At 36.8% G+C, this 19156-nt stretch overlaps 1 protein-coding gene across 2 annotated transcripts in view; it reads right to left on the reverse strand.

The window, feature by feature from the left end:
* The window catches only part of LOC150101332 (inactive tyrosine-protein kinase 7-like), a 340607-nt gene that overhangs the window by 265498 nt on the left and 55953 nt on the right, over window positions 1-19156 (reverse strand). The window lies entirely within an intron of this gene.

Genomic DNA, 19156 nt, shown 5'->3' on the forward strand with positions numbered 1-19156 from the left:
TCAAACCTTGAATAAGTAGCCTTATATCGGACCACTCCTGCGTCTTATTGCCGTAGGATGCGCCCATATGACCTTATAAACACAGATTCCCACGTTTGCTGAAGGGATAACGAAGGTTGTCTCATGAATCATCCTTGGAAGAGAGAAAGAAGGTTTCACTGTTGCCTTATACTGGTCGTTCGGTAGCACGCAGTGATGATGTTCACTGTAAGGAATGTGCAATACACAGAAGAGGATTTCGTATACTACAGATTTCAAATTAATTTCTGTTGGTCCGGCTCCAACACAAACGATAAGTGAATAGAGAAAGCAACCGAAAGAATTACAGAATAACGTACCAACACTTCTATACGCATCAGAATTATCAGACCTAGAAACAGAGGTGAACTGGATTACAAACTACGGAATTTCTGTGTCTACAAAAATGATTATTTTTGAAAAGCGGAGACAATCGCACATAACCCCAATATATTTTACTGGAACAACTTCTTGGCATCCAAAAAATACCGACTAGAATGAAAAAAAAGAAAAAAAAAAAGCGATTTTATAAATTCAGAAATAGTAATGATGAATGTGATTTAAGTATGAAAATTATCACTGACCTTTCCGGAGTAAGTGTTTGTGAATAAAATATAATTCTCTGTTTTCTAAAACAAAATTTAGAGAAAGAATTACACTTTAATCTCAAATACGGTACCTATCATGCATAAAAAAATAAAATAAAATAAAGAAATAACTTACACGAGCCTCGCGATTTGATTGTTGTAGTTTGCGACTGAGGTTTTTCGTGGCCAAATTTAGTTGGTCCAACATTACGTACTTATCTCTTTGTTCTGATTCGAGTTACTAAGTATATTAAATGACTTCTAGATTTTTTGAAACTATACCATAAATATGTTCTAAATGGAATGCACAAGAAGGACATTCTGATCTGGGGATGATTTTCAAAACAGTTTTCTATAAGCATTTTTTCCCCCTCTTTAACCCTTTAATGGAAGTTGTATATATATTACAGGGTTCTTTATTCTCATATTATAATAGGGTTTGAGGTGGGTGATGTTTTATTTTTGCATGGTATGGTGAAGGAGGGGGGAGTACCATCAGATGTCAATGGAACGGATAAAAATTATATTTCACCTGATCAAAGCATTTTTCAGGCTCTGTGATAAATCTGATTTTTGGAGATCAAATTAGAGGACAAAATTATCAACGCTTTCAAGCTACGATGAGCCAGGCAGTGTGTGATCCAAAGGGTTTGGATGACACTGCCTGGTCATCTTTGGATGACTTACACGTATAGAGAGAGAAAGTTATTCCTCTCTTTCGCTCGCAAAAACAGACAAAGTGATCATTGAACACATTCAGTTAAAAGAAAATATATTTCTCTCACAACCTTAGTTGTCTCTTCTTAATTCTAAAATAACCACATATTCGAGAAAAGTAATGTATGGAGCGAAATTTGACTTTAAGTGCTAAGCCAAAACAAACATGATATCTGGTTGCAGTTTCAAAACAAGAAATCGTGCATACTTCCCCACAAGAATAGCTCATACTATTATTAGTAGGAGCTATTCCTGTGGGGCAACTTCACTTTGTTGTTGTGGAGGTATAAAATTTTATGGTGGTTATACTGCATGATTCATGGATAGTTAAAAATCCGAAAGCCGGAAAATATGGGATAGAATTCTTATAGCATTTATCTATTAACTAAAAAAAAAAAAAAAAACTGAATGAGAGAATTACGGAAATATTTCTCTACCGACGAGAGTTTTTTAGTTGAAGATTAGTTAACTGATTTCATATAGAGATGGAAGAATTTTTTTCTCTAGCAAACAGGCAATCTCTGGTCAGAACACTCAGATATAATGTACTGCCTCAGAGCAGCCGTTGCTTCGGCTAAGCAGCCCAACTCAAGATTGTCAGTTTCAAAATTTTATTCACACAAGAAATCAGTGGAATATAACAAGAAATCATTGGATCTGAAAATGACATAAGATGTCAAGAGAAAATATTTTCAAAACGCTTCAATTATATCTTATAAGATTTAACTTAAACAAGTCAACAATTAGAACTGAAGGAGGTATGGGGATATTGATATAAAATCAGGTGTAAAATAAGAGCGCAAACTATCTCCACCGTTCTTCATCTATATGGGTCACAAACGAAAGTGGCACTAACCCTCATATCAAAACAGAAGATGTAAAAACTCAGTTCCAATTTATGCAGGTGATATAGTCTTAAATAAATCTGGTACCAACCTTCAGGACTAATTAAGTATTGAGTAAAGCGAGCGAGTGTGTGTGTGTAAGGATCATAGTCAATACTAGTTAATACATAACGAAGAAAATGTACTTTTAAAAATCATTGACCTACTCCAGTAAACTACTAACACAATGCACATCTTTGCTGATGACAGTAAACATGTGATTGGGTTGGTACGCAGAATTTAGGACAGTAGAAGTTATGATTTATCTCCAAACCGTTCTTAGGGATTCCTATTACCTTGCCAGTTTCAACGGTAGCAAAACAATTATGCCTTATCTCCCACAGAAAGAACCATTTTTCTTCTAGTCTTTCTTGTAGCGACACTGAAATCTCTAGACAAAATAAGATCTCTTTTCTTGATATTACTTTATCTTCAAACCTGTCTTGGCATAAGCAGATTATTGCTTTCTCGTTATCCAAAAAATGAGGATTTCTTTCGCTCAATGCTTTAGCTCTGAACGTTTATTAACCGTCTACAAATCACGCATTCGCCTAACTATTGAATGCTATTCTCACATCTGAAGTTGGTGCCCAAAGAGCTCCCTAAAATCTTGATTCAATAAAAAAGAGAACAATTAGGTTAATTAATGATCCATCTCATATCGGTTCACTCTACCAACTCAAACCAAGGCGAACAAGTTTCGTTACATTTATTTTGAATAAATACTTTGAATGTTCATCTGAAATGCCATCACTAATTCCTCGACACTCTGTTAAATCTATTGAAACACGTGCAGACATCTACTCACTACTTTACACTTAACCTCCAAACCCACACAATAAATTTCTCATTCATCCTTTCACAGTTCTTTTCTACAACATTCTCATCTTATGGGTTTCCAAAGGATCAAAGCTGAAGTAAACGCTCCCTTTTGCCCATCCACGACACTAACGTACTCTAAGTTGACCGACCTCATCACAACAAGTCATCATAAAATCAAGTAACTGTATCTAATATTTTTTACACGACTCATAATATAATGCATATAGCACTGCAGTGTGTGTGTGTGTGTTATGGAAACGTATACACATGAGACTTACTGGTAATTTTTCATACTATAATTTTAAAATACAAATCAACATCTCATGAGGCAGTCTCTCAACATTTGGAATATATCTTCTTTGTGACTTCAATCAACTAAAGGTTTAAAACCTAGAGCACATTACCATGGGTGGGCTAAGGAATTTTTCTATTATTTTTTATTACTTTTATATTTTACATAATCTGGAAGCTCCGCTATAGAGACAAATCAAAGTTTTTCAAGTCACGTGAGATCTCCACTAAGCGGGTCGGTGGTCTCACACCGGACGGCGAAATTTTCTCCCAGTTGCTTGAGGCTAAGTATTCAAAATGTTTATAAAATTTATTCTGGGGATGATTTAGAACTAAGAAATTACCAACCAACTGCTAAAGCACAAAACGATTTATCGACACTATATACACAAAGATTTATAAACTTTATTAAATATGGGAAGAGATTAGATAAGTAAAAGTCGTATGGTGAGCAGCCAAGTGAATAAAATTATATGGAATAAGATAGAAATTAGCCAAAACATTGGCACCATAGTATAGTATACAAAACGTGCTCAAATTAGTTTTAACTTACGGATCCGAGAGTTGGGTTAGAAATAAAACAATAAATCAAAGGCGAACACAAAATTTTCTAGGAAAAAAATGTGGTAGTGAACAGGTGACATTAACGGTGGAATCATGTTAAAGCGAGAATAATTAGCAAGATATGGAAGAGAAAAGATTAGCAAAACATGTGTTTGATACCTTTTTCTTACCCGGATGACATGACAAAGATGCAGTTTGCAATGCCGTACAAAGGTCAGTATTAGATCTGACAACATCGGAGACCTGACGAATAACAGAATAACTGTTTATCGTAGAATTGACTTATTGGATGACAGTCTAGTTCTTTCAATAAACTTCAGTATCTCCACTGCATTTAACACAATTTCTTCGGTAAAATTAGGTAAACTTGCATCATTTCAGAATTATTTTTACCAACATTATTTGTGATAAATAATTTACGCTTATAATTAAATAATTAGTGGCATACGCGGAAATTTCCGTTGGAAAGGTCAGGAAGGATGCAATTTTGAGTTGGATTGCTGGAATCGAAGCTGAAGATTTAAGAATGCGGGGATTGCACCATGTCCGCTAACTGCATGTTCTTCGGTTGACTATTTTACGGGATGGAAAATCTGATTCCAGAAGGGAAGAAGAGGTTATCATTTCGATATGGGACCGAATAACTAATCTTAAATAAAAAGCCGTTATAACTTCTTCGTATGAAGGGATGTTCTCGAGACTGCGTAGTCTGAAACTTTGGAGGAGAAAGTAAGGAATTACTATAAATGAATCCGCATTCAGATACACAGTGTCCCATTCATTATCAAATCTTGAGTACGCCTATGAATTTCGTCGTCATTATTCCGTTAAATGACACAGTAAGTCTTCTATTCTGCCTATGCCGTAGCATATAACCACACGGTTGTCTCAGTTATGCGAAGGACAAGCAAGCAATCAATGCCCAGACAGTTGCATGAACCTGCTATTTTCTTAATGAGCCCTTTGGTCGTTGTGAAAACCTCCACTTATCACCAGCTGTTTGAAATACGACACCGAAGAAAATCTCCTAAATTACCTTCCCACGTGCTTCCCCAGCTGCGGCTCGGATTCCTTTCCTCTATGAGCCGTGACGCAAAAATATTCTTCCTTTCGATTTGTGGCTAGCGGCGGCCAAGTGACGTCACCAAAAGCACGAACAGTGTGTCCTTCTTCGCCGGTGTTTGTCACACTCGGCATCGTGGTGGGTCACAAGCTGTCAAAGAGAACGACTGCCGCGAACACGGCACCACATACAAGCCTCCGTCCCGTGAGATTTGGATGACATCTTATTAAACTCATTTCATGCGCTCAAAAGTTTCAAAAGAAAATTAAGTGCCTGAGGACAGCTTCTCAGAAAGTGGCAACTTTTGCGTTCTGTGTAAACGTTCTTGGGAAAAAGAAAAGTTCCCCTTTTCTCATGAGGATCCCTGCTTATTCTTTCAGATAAATTAAACTGTGGAATGACAGTCTTAGGACTTAAAAGGGTTTCGTTTACGGATGCTGTCATGGGAAGAATTAGTTTTAAAATGCACACGATTCTCAGAGATGCCAGAGCAGTGAAAAGTTGAACAGAATCATCTTTAAAAAAATAGCTCGGCCTGTAGTCGACTCAAACTGTAGCGACTTAGACCAGTCAGTGGCTGAGTGAGTTCCATCGTTGCATATGCGAAATATGCAGGATCCATCAAAATGTTTAAAATGAGAAACTTACAGCTGTTAAAGAGATTTGTTGGCAATATTATTTTGTTCAAACACCACTTCTCCAATAGAGAAAAAAAAAAAATGATTAGCAAGAAAGTCTAGTTTGCAATTCTCAGTGATAGAATTAGCGGATGAGCAGGAAAGTCATCAAGCCCTCTCCTACATCAGTAATCCCAAACCAAAATTTGAGGTTTCCTTTACTTCATCTGTAGGTTTTATCCAGCATGAGGTTATACATTTTTTCTGGATGACAAGCGAACCGTGCAGATCCTCTATAAAGTAATTATAATTCACGTCAATAATGGTGAAAATCCGAAATGTAGAAAACGAAGGATATAGTAATGACAGCTTGTCATGTTTGGATTCGTATATACACCCTATGTCCAAAAAGAAACCGAACTTTTCGAAAATAGAAGAAAATAGTGGCGCTACCTGTTTTATCTTTTTGTTGTCGAAAGTGGCAACCTTCATTAGTGCAACTGTTTATGACATTTGTTTCATGAAGCCGAGTTATAGTGCCAAGAAGGACAGTGTGTTTTGACGAAAACGGTCGGAAAATGAGTTTCAAACAGGAGCTGCGATTAACTTGTGTTCAACTTGGTAAAAATTTTACCGAAATGCATCAAATGCTTCAAAAAGCATACGGTGATGAATGTTTATCCCGTACTCAAGTTTACGAGTAGTTTAAGCGATTTCAAAGTGGTCGTGAGATGAGACGACGAAAAGCCGGGTCGTCCAAAAACTGGACTGAGCCAAGTTAACATCTAAAAAGTGCGGGATTTCATCAAAGAAAACCCGAAATCGTCCGTGAGATTGATTGAATATGAATTGGGGATTCCAAAATCAACTGTGCACAACATTTTGACCGAGAGTTTGGGTCTTCGTAAATTGAATTCGCGATCTGTTCCCCACAAGTTGACCGACGACCAAAAAATTTATCGAATTAAACATTGCAAGGCCTCATTAAAACTGCTCGTAAGGACTCAAACTTCCTTGAAACGATCATTACTGGTGACGAAACGTGATGTTTTGAGTATGAGCCCAAAACAAAGCGCCAGAGTGCTGAGTGGAGACCATCAAAAGAGGGGCATCCGAAAAAAAGTCGCTTGGAGAAGTCAAAAGCAAAGACAATGCTGATTTGTTTCTACGATTCCAAGGGCATTATCCACAAAGAATTCGTTCAGCCTGGCCAAACGGTCAATGGTGAGTCTTATCCCGAAATTTTGAAGCGATTGATAGCCAAAATTCGTCGCGTGCGGTATGAATATCGTGACGACCGACCGTTAGTCAAAACACACTATAACTCGGTTTCTAATGAAACAAATGTCATAAACAGTTGACACAACACTAATGAAGATTGCTGCTTTCGACAACAAAAAGATAAAACAGGTAGCGCCACTATTTTCTTCTATTTTCGAAAGTTCGGTTTCTTTTTGGACAGTGTGTGTGTGTGTGTGTGTGTGTGTGTGTGTGTGTGTGTGTGTGTGTGTGTGTGTGTGTGTGTGTGTGTGTGTGTGTGTGTGTGTGTGTGTTGCTGCAAAAGCCCGAAAATTGGTAAATCATAGGTTTTAAAGTAAATTCTAGCCTTTACCATAGTGAGGTGGTAAAAGTCCGAAGAAGGTTCGTAAACGCTCCCATTTCGGGCTTTTACCAAACCATTTCGGTAAATGGTGCGAGTATAGACGGGTGTGAGCGGCTACGATCTAGAATCAGTTTGTTTTTGTGCTAATATATTTTACGTTTTTTTTTTTTTTATTATTTCCTTCATGAAAATGAGTGATATTGTGCGGGAAAAGTTTTACGATCTTTTGAGTGAATAAGTGAATAATAAGAAGGATAACAACTTTTATTTACCAAGTGAGAGACAATTCACTGTTGAATGAAGTGAAAGAAGCTAAAAGTGTTAAAAGTAAAACAATGTTGGCAACATGGATGGAAACAATGTTTTACTTGTTTCCATCCAATGTTCTACAAAATCGGATGGATAGGTTCAGGTTAGGTTAGGTTAGGTAAATAAGTTACTTTTATTTCATGAGCATTTTCTTATAATGCATTAATTAAATGTAGTAAAATAATAAAGCAGTTATGTTTAATGTTATTCTGGAGACATTATGTTTCAAATTTAAATTGTAAATTATTATAATGTAAACAAAACGAACTTTTACCAATTGATGTTGGTTAATGTCGAAGGTATGCTTTTACCTAACCATTTCGGTAAATGGCTTGGTAAAAGCCCGAAATGGAAGCGTTTACAAGCATTTTTCGTACTTTTGCCACCTCACTATGATAAATGCTAAGATTTATTACTTTTCGGACCCATCTTTAAATTTTATTTGTGTTTATTAAACTGAATGGGTAATCTTAGCTGTTTAGCAATTCGCAAATGTGACCAATTCCAGACGGCCGTTCTTTGTGGACAGCAAAGGATTTCTGTTAATACCAATAATCAACAAGCACTTTCTGCATATCGCAATATCAGTTGCGTGATGCTCTCAAGAAATCAGTTGGAAATACATCTCACTTTTAACTACCATCTTTTGATTACTAACTTTCCTCTAAGTTATGTATTAACTTCGAGATACGTCGCAGTCTACAATTTGAAACAGAATATCGATATTCTAAAATGATCGCGACAAAATAAGTAGGACAGTTATACTTGGTTGTGTATAAGTAGAAGAAGATAATTTAGGTTGCTTTTATTATAAATTATAAGAACATATATAGGGAAAGCATGGTAAAGGATGTTCGAGTACAAACAGCTGCAGTTTTAGTAGAAAGCAATTATACTTGTGGAGCAACAGAACGTTAAGCTTCCATCACACGAAGCTATTTTGACAAAAGCATTCTGCTTCCGCCCACATCGTGGAGACTGTTATATCCACCCATTTAATTAACCAACATTTGAACGGCTCACAGTTAAGCGATGAAACATGGCCCGTGCCTAACATTTTCCGGAGCTACAATTTCCGCCCACTGGTCTCCAAAATCATCTCTAACTATCCATTAGCGTGTTTAGTAGTTCTCCTGACATTCTTGTGCATTACTATCAGAAGTGCGGACTTCACTTAACAGAATGAGGAAGGATGATACCGAAAGGTTATCATCATCTTTCTCGAAATCAGTGGAGGGGTGATTTTAAGAGGACAGAAGACTGCGGGATTCAATTAAAGTGAGTAAGAGGTCATATTTTTAGCTTAGTCGGACAACAATTCAACGAACATCTGCAAAAGAATGGGAAAGTACGAAGAATTGCAATTTTTCTGCCTCTTCATCTCTTTGGGTAAGATCAGCATTGGCTTCATGTCTACGGTCTAAAAATAACTAGTTTAGTAGCGAACAGACAAGAAAAAAAATTGAGCCCTTACTCTCACATATAAGCATACAGATAAGCATACAGTTCACAAATTTAGATTTTCCAATTCGATTCAATAAAATCGTAAATGCTACTAGCCTGATCCACTTTGACAGATGAGACTTAAGGGAATTTTATAGTTTTATATCCCTTCGGTGTTTGTAAGTCGGAAATTTCATGAACGACAAATTAAAGAGCCTAGAATATTACAACAGAATGTAACACACATGTTTTCTGAGCGTTCCGGTAGACCACATAATCCCACAAAAAACCAGTTAACGTTTCATTGAAAAACAGAAAATTAGTGATAGAACCAGCCTTTTTGGCAAGCTTAGATATCACAAATCTATTCACAAATGTTGTCTAAGAAAGAAAGAAAAAAAAACTTTAGAAACTGTTTCAAATTATTATTTTTTTCACTATTTTGAAGTTCAGACATTGCATAGAAAACAGGTTCTTTCTAAGGAAAATACTGAGAGAGAGACTCGCTATAGGCTCACTTTTGTACATGTATACGTTGCACTCTTGAACTGGAAAACAACGCTACCATTTCTGAATGCACTCCTAGGAATCTCCGAAAAGTATAATTATTCGCTACAGAAGGTCTACACAAACTGTTAGATACTTCAACTCCACGATGAACAAATCTCAAAAACAACCCACTCCTCGCAGACAACAACAAATAAGCAATACAATAAAAAGTGCGATAACACTTCTTCATATCTACTTAACGGACAAAATTTCACAGAAATACTTCGACATCACATAAAAAGGAGCTTTTATGCAAGATCGGGATTTTGGCATTCTCTAAAACTGCCTCATCCATCCTTAAGAAAACCGGGCGTTTACAAAATTCACTGTCCATGGAAAATATGTAGGATAAACAGTATGATATCCGTGTGTCAGAAAATATGTTAAAATGTGTAAAAGATAACGAATCCAGCTTAGCTTATCGCAAAACCTAAAAACAACGTTGGCAGATAGCAGCAATCCCGTAGTTGCACCATAAATGCTTTGTTAGAAAATCCAAAGAAGCTTCCGAAATGCTATGCGCTACTCAATGCATTATAAACTAATGCATCATCTGACATCGTTCATCAAGAATCTTGGGCACACAAACCTTGGATTAATGCACGTTACTGTTTGAAACGTGATAATTCCAGTCAGTACATACGCCGTTATTCAATCGTCGATTCCATTTCATCTTCTGATACTTGTCTTTTAACTGTTATCTAACAACTCCTCCCGAAGAAGTGTACAAAAGCATATGTGAAATAGTTGAAAAGTGTGAAACGAGCGCAGTTTAATTTTAAAATTGCTCGCCAGAATTTCGACATAATCACAGAAGCTCTTTTAATATTCCTATTCGACTGTTGTGTGGAATGTCAAGATAAGCGTATTTGATCATAATCGCTGATGAGTTTGGATTATACGTAAACTATCAAAATTAATTCTAAATATTGAAACACTGTCACTCATTCAAGACAAATACGGACCATAAAAAAACTTCTAAATAATGAAAACACCCGTTATTATTAATCGTTATTTGATTTTATTTAGAGAATGAAAATACATAAACCATTCGACCGAAATACAAATCAGACTGGATATAATGAGTAGCACATGCAAATTGAGTTACATGTTTGTCGTAAATTAAACATTAACAGAATGGTAACTAAGTCAGCAGCCCAATTGGAGCACTTAAATGGATTGTATCTGAAACCACACATGCATACGCATTCTGTAACGAAATTTTTTTTTTTTCTTATTACTCCGATACCATTCTGTTTTCTAAGTGTTTCAAAATAAAGGGGGTTTTTTAATGTAAAAAAAGTTAAGCTTTGTACGGAAACATTTGCTGCTAAAACAAGAAGTTAGTTTGCTTTCCTCCCAAAATCTCTTCCGATATACTTTGTACCAGCAAGAACAAGTGCGTTTGTTGAAGACCCGAGCGAGGTCTTCCATTATAGCAGACCAGCTGACCTGACAAACGCCAGGGAGGTGTCGTCGTGTTTACTTCACGCCTGCTGCACATGACATGTGCTGTTTGTAGTCTGATAAATAGGTTCGTCCCTCAGGAACTAAACGAACGCACTGCGCTAGTGATGAGCCGGATACCAAGACGTTTAGCTTATTCTTCATGCTGTTCTGCTGTCTTGGTCTAGATTTACACAAGCGATTGGCATTCACGTGAAGCAACACAATTAACGGAGCAGCCTTACAATGACGCACGCGCGAACCAGTAATTACCGGTCAAGTCGCACTGTTTTCTAGGACAATGGTAACAACATATAACAAATCGACTCTAGCAAATAAAGGAAAATTAATTTATTTTTCATAATATGAAATTAATTTTATGTAATACAATAAAATAGCTCGAGGTACAGTTGGAATATTTATAAATTCCAAATATTTATTATTATTTTTTAATCGTAAGTGTCCTACACACGCGTTTTTGTTTTCTTTCCGCTTAGCGATTTCCCGAGCAGATTCCAGTTGGGTGGATTTGCAATTTAAATACCTACACAGCTAGCAGATGTCTGTAATTAAATAACGCCTGAAAGGCAAACGAGAAACAACAACTTGTAGCAGAAAAATGGAAATGAACGGCGATGTAATATCACTGAGTGCAGCCAGAACAGAATGACTACAATACAACAAGAAGTCAACATCGACATGCAGCTGTTTCCTGCGAACGTTGCACTCTTTAATATCAACTCGGTGGTTTTCATAAAGAGAACTCTAACGCTAAAAGAACCGAAATCTCAACGATTAATCTGAGGCGGCTCTGCCAGAGCGCCAGATAAGGAAAGGTTCTCTTCTCAATGACGAAATGCTGCATCACAAGAAGCAGAATGGACACGAGAAATGACGGCTAAATGCTCGTACTAATATTCGAAACTGAGACACAAACGAGTAATACGGAGTTAGGATACTCAAAGCGCTCTCTCCCTCTAGCACACGCTACGTTTTCAATGTTGAAAATATATCGAGCAATAATACCACCAATAAAAAGAAAGTAATATAGGCAAAATAGCAGTTTCTAGCAGGAGGCATTCATTAAATAGCAAAGTATTAAACTTGGTAAACTCAAGCTGTACACATCATAACTGTCCCCCTCCCCCGTGTGAAATGAGAAGCGAGACTTAGAACATAAAAGCAAGTGAACAACTTAAGAGGCAATGTATTATCTTTTAAATGCATGGTTTTCTTGCTGGTTTGTATTGGCGGATGAAAAAACCCTTCACCTCCGTATGAGATCCGCTAATTCATATACAGAGGAAAACAAACAGGCAATCCGTATCCCAAACGGGATTCTAACCCAGATCTTTGTAACCAAAAAGGTACCATCGATACCGACTGAGCTACGGAACCTCCAAAGTCACTATCAGGGATGTGTAGCTACCTCCGCTTAGGGCTACACATGCATCAATTATGCACGTGTCTGTTGATGGCCTGGTTGGCCGAGTGGTTAACGTATACACTCTCCAGGCAGCGGGTTCGAATCCGTCGAGGGGTATGGATGGTTGAGATTGTCTTCAGGGGGAGATGAATTTCATTCTCCTGGTATGAGACCACCTCCCCGCTTATTGGAGGCTTGAGAAAATTCCTAGTTTTGTCTCTAGAGAAAGAGTTTCAACCAGGTAAAACATGAATAAAAATACTTTTTTTTTTTTTTTTTTTTTTTTGTATTTGCACGATACTAATGTACCACATGACCAGCAATCTTTCGTGAGTGGAAATCACAAAAAAAAAAACTACCCAAACTACTGGCGACAACTGGAGTAAGTGCGATTCCACTGAACTAGCACCGCCATAATTTAGCTTTATTCAGGTAAGAACGTATGTGAAATGGGGATGGGATAATTATACAAATTTAAGTACATAAATGTGTTTCGTGGATATATGCTTAAAACACAACAAAAAATGAATTTCAAATTTGCTATATCACTTTCCCTCGACAAAATCATGCTTCAGAGATACAAAAGAGAATAATAAGACTTCTGGAACTTTGTCGGCAATTGCATTTATGACAATGTGGGTGAATCAGGAAACGAAAATGCCCACATGAACAGAGCTACATAACTCATATTGGAGATCATTAACTACTGAAGTTTGAGGTAGTCTAGATATTGACTAGCCATTATTTCACCGTTAATTTAAAATTCACGAAACGAAGACAATAACTGGAGGACACCTAAAGATGTTTCCATTTTATCGAAATGGTCAGAAAGAAATTTAAAGACTTTATTGCCATTCATCTGCCAATACAATCAGCTATAAAAAACGAAGACTACGAAGAAAAAAAAAGAGGACGATGGGGAATTTCGCAAATTATCGGTGGAATAATAGATAACACCAGAGCAAAAGGCAGCTGGTTTTCTTGCCGATTACGATTGCACTGAGCATATTTCCACCAGTTGTGTGCTATGGTCGTTTTGTACTGCCGACAGGAATCAAATTTGCGGGAAAATTCTGCCATCGACATACGAAACTAGATAATTCAACTTCAACTGGTTGTATTTTGCGATTACGGTGGAAGCAACTGGGGCTATGAGGCCAGTGTATTATGGTTATTAACTGCGGGTGTTCTGGCCAGTTTACTGGATGCAAAACCCGAATTTCCAGAAGGATAAAAGCTGCCGCCTTCGTATGCGATCGGATAATTAACACTCAGTTCAAAGTTTTTAAAAATTGCTCATCATATTCAAGATGGAGTTGAATCCGGATTTTTCCAATCTCGATATCGACTGAGTACATAGATTTTGGACAAGATGCATTTAGTAGAGCAGAAGATTTAGCTACATTTTCAATTAGGAAAAGGAAGATTTACGTGTATTTCAGAAAATGATGAGCTCCAAGCAAAGGCAGACAAAAGGTTGAACAGCACAGGAAGGACGAGCTTCTATCGATTAGAAATTACGACTGTCGCTTGGACACGAGAATGTTTCCGAATATTTTCGAAATTAGTTCTGGGATTGTGGATAATTTGTTTCTAATTATCACAAACTTGAATAGAAACCTGAGATTTCAATATTTTATGATTTTCCTTGAACAGTCTTGTCGCATTTTGCGCAGAGATAGTTAAGAAGCAAAGTTGAAAATGGGGAATAGAAGGTTTTTATTCCGAAAATTGTTTCGGATTATCTACCCTTTTGGGATAAAAGGGTAGATAATCCGAAAACTCCGCTTAACTAACCAAAAAGTAATTTCAAGCCGCTAATAATCAGGGCGGTGGTTTCAAACCGAGTGATGAAACTCATCTACCACCTAAAGACATCCATGAGAGCAGTAATTCGAACCCGTAATTTGTTACTTTGAATCCTACCATGCTATACATTGGAGATATCTATTGGAGATTATGTGTTCGCCGCAAACATTTAGAATAGTTTAAATATTTAGAAATTATCAAAGATTCAATGACAAAGGCTATGCTACAGAACTCATCTGAAGCATAATGTTCGTGTGCATTTTAAAGGATCGAATCAGACGAGTATTACAATAGATAAGATCATTTTGCAGTTAGTTTTCGAAAATGGGATTATTCCTTCAACAGTTAAACAAACGGAACTATCGAAATAGGGTTATCAGAGACAAACTGCTTAACACAAACGACAGGCAACGACACAACGTGAGATATTCAAGTTGTTCTTCCCCCAAAGATTAAATAAAAATACTCATGTGAGGCTATTTTGGAGAAATTCAAACAAGCCAGTAAGCACATTCCGTGCTCCACCGTAAGGATGGAATTTTCGTATCCCAGACTCGACAGATGCCGAGTACTACTACTCAGGAATACATTCAACAGCTTTTTATAGTGTGGATGTTGCCATACATACACCGAGAGTGTTTATTCACGCACTTGTTCTTTGTGATTACACGTGTGCAAAATTTCCAGAAAATGCTCCTAAATTACCCACGTGAAGACAGCTCGGGATTGTGTGCAGCACTTGATGGTTGCAAAGCAGACCCAACGATTCGCATAATGGCGCTTCTGTCGGAAAGCATTCATACAGGCCGAGATAAGCGTGGATGGAAGCCTCGTACTACTACAGACAGGCTACTATGAACCGCTTTCCCGGCAAGCGGAGACTAAACATTGTCTTATCGCTTGTGACTAAATCAGTCATCAGAAGGGAAACCTTGTTTCACTGTGGCAGGTAGATTTGTGGGTCGCTTCTGGCGCCATCTACGCTCATAACTGCGAACACGCAGCAGAATGAACTAAAAAGAGCGCATTCATTAATTGATTAGTTTTCTCTCCCCATTCACGAGGAGACGCCATCTCGTCGTCGGCTCGTGAATTGTGCGATTATTCGCATCGATGGCTGTTTTATGGGTTTTCCGCAAGAACGAGTAGCTCACAGTCGATGGTTTCCTTCACCAACTAAGAGAAAGTCTCTGCGAAGGAGAGCAAGTGTGTGCACTTCCCTCTCTTTATTCGGAATCGTAATTCGGGATATTTTTCGTGCATGAACAAATATGTTTCTCAGTCGCAGTGCCAAAATACGGAAATCTCTCACTATTTAAAGAGTATTTTGGCATACTGTTGATGAATACGTTTAGTCTACAGGCTTTGCATTTTCGACCGATACTAGTGGAAATCTTACATGAGAAAAGTCACACTTAAGGGATAATATAATCAAGCCTTCCATAGATTTCGTTTGGGAGAGTGGGAACAACGAGAAGGTGCTTCACCCTCTTCCCATGTATGGTTATTTTTATACAACTCAGTATAAAACCCTATCGGCTGTGAAATAAGTTATTTTGTGTTTGTGGGAGTATAGTAATTTAATAACTACAGCTAAAAGTCATGGGCAATACAAACGTTACCCCCAATTCTGACCAAGCATCTTTTAACACATGCTAAAGAATCCCACGACAGATATTCTTCGTGAATATGAGCAACCGTACATTCAGGAAATGAGCCGAGTGAAGTGGAAATTGGAAGACTACGCCAATGATGTCGTGTGCTTGCCCAGTGGAAAGGTTTGGAATCTCAGCATGGAAGGTGGAAATTTTTTTCCCGTTTTCCTTTCTAAACAAAACACGAATCTCTTGCTTCAAGAAATGAAATGTTGGAGAACGCTATGTACGCTTTTCAACCGAACCCGAGTTTGCTGGTCTGGACCGGTATTTGCATGGTTTATTTTTCTTCCCGCAATGCAAACAAACCAATAAAGTGAAGACATGCAACTGCCAGACAAAACACACCCAATCTTAGCTGTCCTCGCGTCAATTGTAAACACAACCAAACTCAATACACGCTTACAAACAACATCCCGACATTATAAAACACAACAAACAATAAAATGAAACCTTTCCAATTAACAAATGCCTCGTTTTATTATTAAAGATAATTATCTTCCAAATGCATACACTTTAGGTAAGTGGCACTTCAGTGTTTCAGCTAAATAAAGCACAATTAAGTTTAGGACAAAATGCTTGGGCGAAGAACAGAACGAATCCCTGAGCTGCATTCGTCCACACAATCTCAGAGTAATTCAGCTGGCAATCAATCATCATTAGGAGCGTGTTTATATTGCTTTAAGCATCAGTAAGCTCTCTAAACTCTTTTTTTTTTTTATTATTATTTCTGGTAGATGGCAACTTACGATGATGGCCACAGTTAAGGGCTTAATATTATTAGGGGGAAAAACAAAACAAAAAACTAAGCATGTTCTTGAAGAAATATTTTTTATTTGGTATCTTCGAAGTTTAGTTTTGGATTTAACGAAATCATATTGCAGTTTTAATTACAATATTCTTATAAATTACAGTATTTTTTTCGTTGTATTACAGATGACCATATTTAATTTTATTATTAACTAATCAAATGTCTGCTTTGCAACTTTTATAAGAAGCTATGATTTAAAAAAAAAAATTGCAAGATTATGAAATATCGAAGTAATCATCATGAAGTTCGATGGTTTGACCTGGTATAAGGAAGCAATGGGATAGAAAACTTCCCAATCCACACTAAACAAGTGATTTTATCATTTCTGTGGATTTTTGGTTCTCAAAACACAATGGGCTTTACAGTAAAGAAAAGAAAAAAATTCTTTCCATTAATGTTTCACGATTGTAAATCTCACTTGTGATTTTTTTAAACATTAGGCTGGCTTCTTTTCACAAGTTATCTTAGAAATTCATTAATAAATCCAATCATATGTAAACATCTATCGATCGTAAGTTGTAGGTTTGACCATTTCAGCAGTTTCTTTTACCAGCAAAAACCTGTGAAAGCTATTTTCCTCTGGTTAAGCTAGCTAATAACAATTGCTTTTTTCCTAAATATTATACGATGAGTCGTCCAGATGTTTTCTAGAATTTCCACTAACATTCTAAAAAGTGATTAACCAAGCTTCTAGCTTAGCGTTAATGTGCATCGAGGTACTTTATTATCTTATTAGAATATCGATTCTTTAGATGTGTTATATAAATAACGTCGTTAAAATTCAAAGAGAAATACTCTTTGCTGCTATTATAAAATATTTCACTGCGTGCAAATAAACAGCTGGTTAAGGAGCATAACTACTTATCGCAATTCACACATAATTAAAAAAAAAAAAAAAAGAAAGAAAGAAACGGCCTGTGGTACCAATGCAAGGGTAGCGAGATTTTGCTCAGATACATACTTGTCTTAATGCAAGTGTGAAAACAAATGTCAATGCTGCGTGGTGCGGAAACCAAGCTATAGAGAACACAGAAATATAACTCGCATTGGACCAAAGAGGCTGTTTTATTTCAATATCTTTGAGATTGGCTAAATATGAACTACGACGAAGCAAAATGAGACCAATAATGTCAGCTGACTGTGCTCTTCAGCTGTTTTGGGAGATTTGAACTCGACTTGTTCGAACCAATTTCATAACGCTCTTACGAGAACGAAGAGAGCTGTAAAATAAGGGAAAAAATTTTAACTTTTAGGAATAAGAGAAAAATATGTACGGTTAAGTAGATGTTTAATCATGTCCTACTAATATACTCGAAATTGTTTCTGTTTAGAAAATATCTGTATTCGTCCGTTCCTCCAAATATCGAAATGAAAAGAACGCTACCGTTCAGATCCCTTGAGCAGGAGTGATAAAATAGTACTATCCAATAACGGGCAACTGCAATGCGATACGAGGGTGTCTGGATAGAGTAGGATTCTTGGTAGAGGAATTGGATTAAGAAACTGTCACATGACACGGTCGATCAATCTTTCTGTAAAAAGGTATCCATGAATTCTCCCCACAGGCCAACAAAACTTTACTTCACTCTAAACTGGATTTCTTATTTAAAAGACACTGCTTTCCCAATGTCACTGTTTGAATATTTATCTACAAATTTTCAAAACAAATAGAAATTATGATTTACAAAATAAATAAATCAAAAATATTTACCTGTTCAAATTTTTTATCCCACATTTCTAGCCATATCAGGAATGTTTATAGTTTAAAATGCGTAATGAAAATACGAATCCAAAAATAAACAAATCCGATCAAGGACAGATAAACAGAAACACGGAAAAGATCCTCAAGAGTATTATAACGAAGTCGTTTATCGTAAAAACTGAATCCAACGAATACAAAATAACTCAAACAAAATGGAGCTATTACTTTGCATCATTCCGTGTTAAAATTAATCTCTAAAAACGGTCTGATTGAAACCAAAATTGAGATGGCTTGATAAAGGTTCCAGTAGTATGATTTAACATTTGAAATATTATTTGGAAGATATATTATCTGAACGCCAATCACGATCTTTAGAATGTAGTCGTAATTTAAAAACAAGTAAAATTCAATAGAATATTTTCGCATAGTGTTAAATCTTTAACGATGTTCTTTGTTCTTTTTTTAATTATCGAAATTAATATTGCAAACGAAACGCCAAAGAACGTCCCCTCCCCCATTGCATCCTACAGAAAAGCCGTATTCACTTAACTGTAACGCTGTGGAAATTAATCAAGTCATGCAGCATTGATATACTGACAAACGCAGACGACGCACTTTGACAAGCAATTTCGAAGACTGGTGAGCATTTTATGAAAATACCGTCCAAACGACAAAGAATTTCTATAACCAATTTCCATGAAACTAGTAACAATATCCGTTCTTTGCTAGCAGCAATGCAATATGCTGTCGCATGCAGTAAACTGCTTTTCTGTATTGCTCGCATTGTGCGATTGACACACATTAACATTGGATACGAACAGCTGGAGTTAGTTGGATTAA

Source organism: Typopeltis vanoorti, chromosome 11, assembly GCF_054136105.1.
Source record: "Typopeltis vanoorti isolate ZY-2024b chromosome 11, IOZ_Tvanoo_1.0, whole genome shotgun sequence".
NCBI lineage: Eukaryota > Metazoa > Arthropoda > Arachnida > Uropygi > Thelyphonidae > Typopeltis > Typopeltis vanoorti.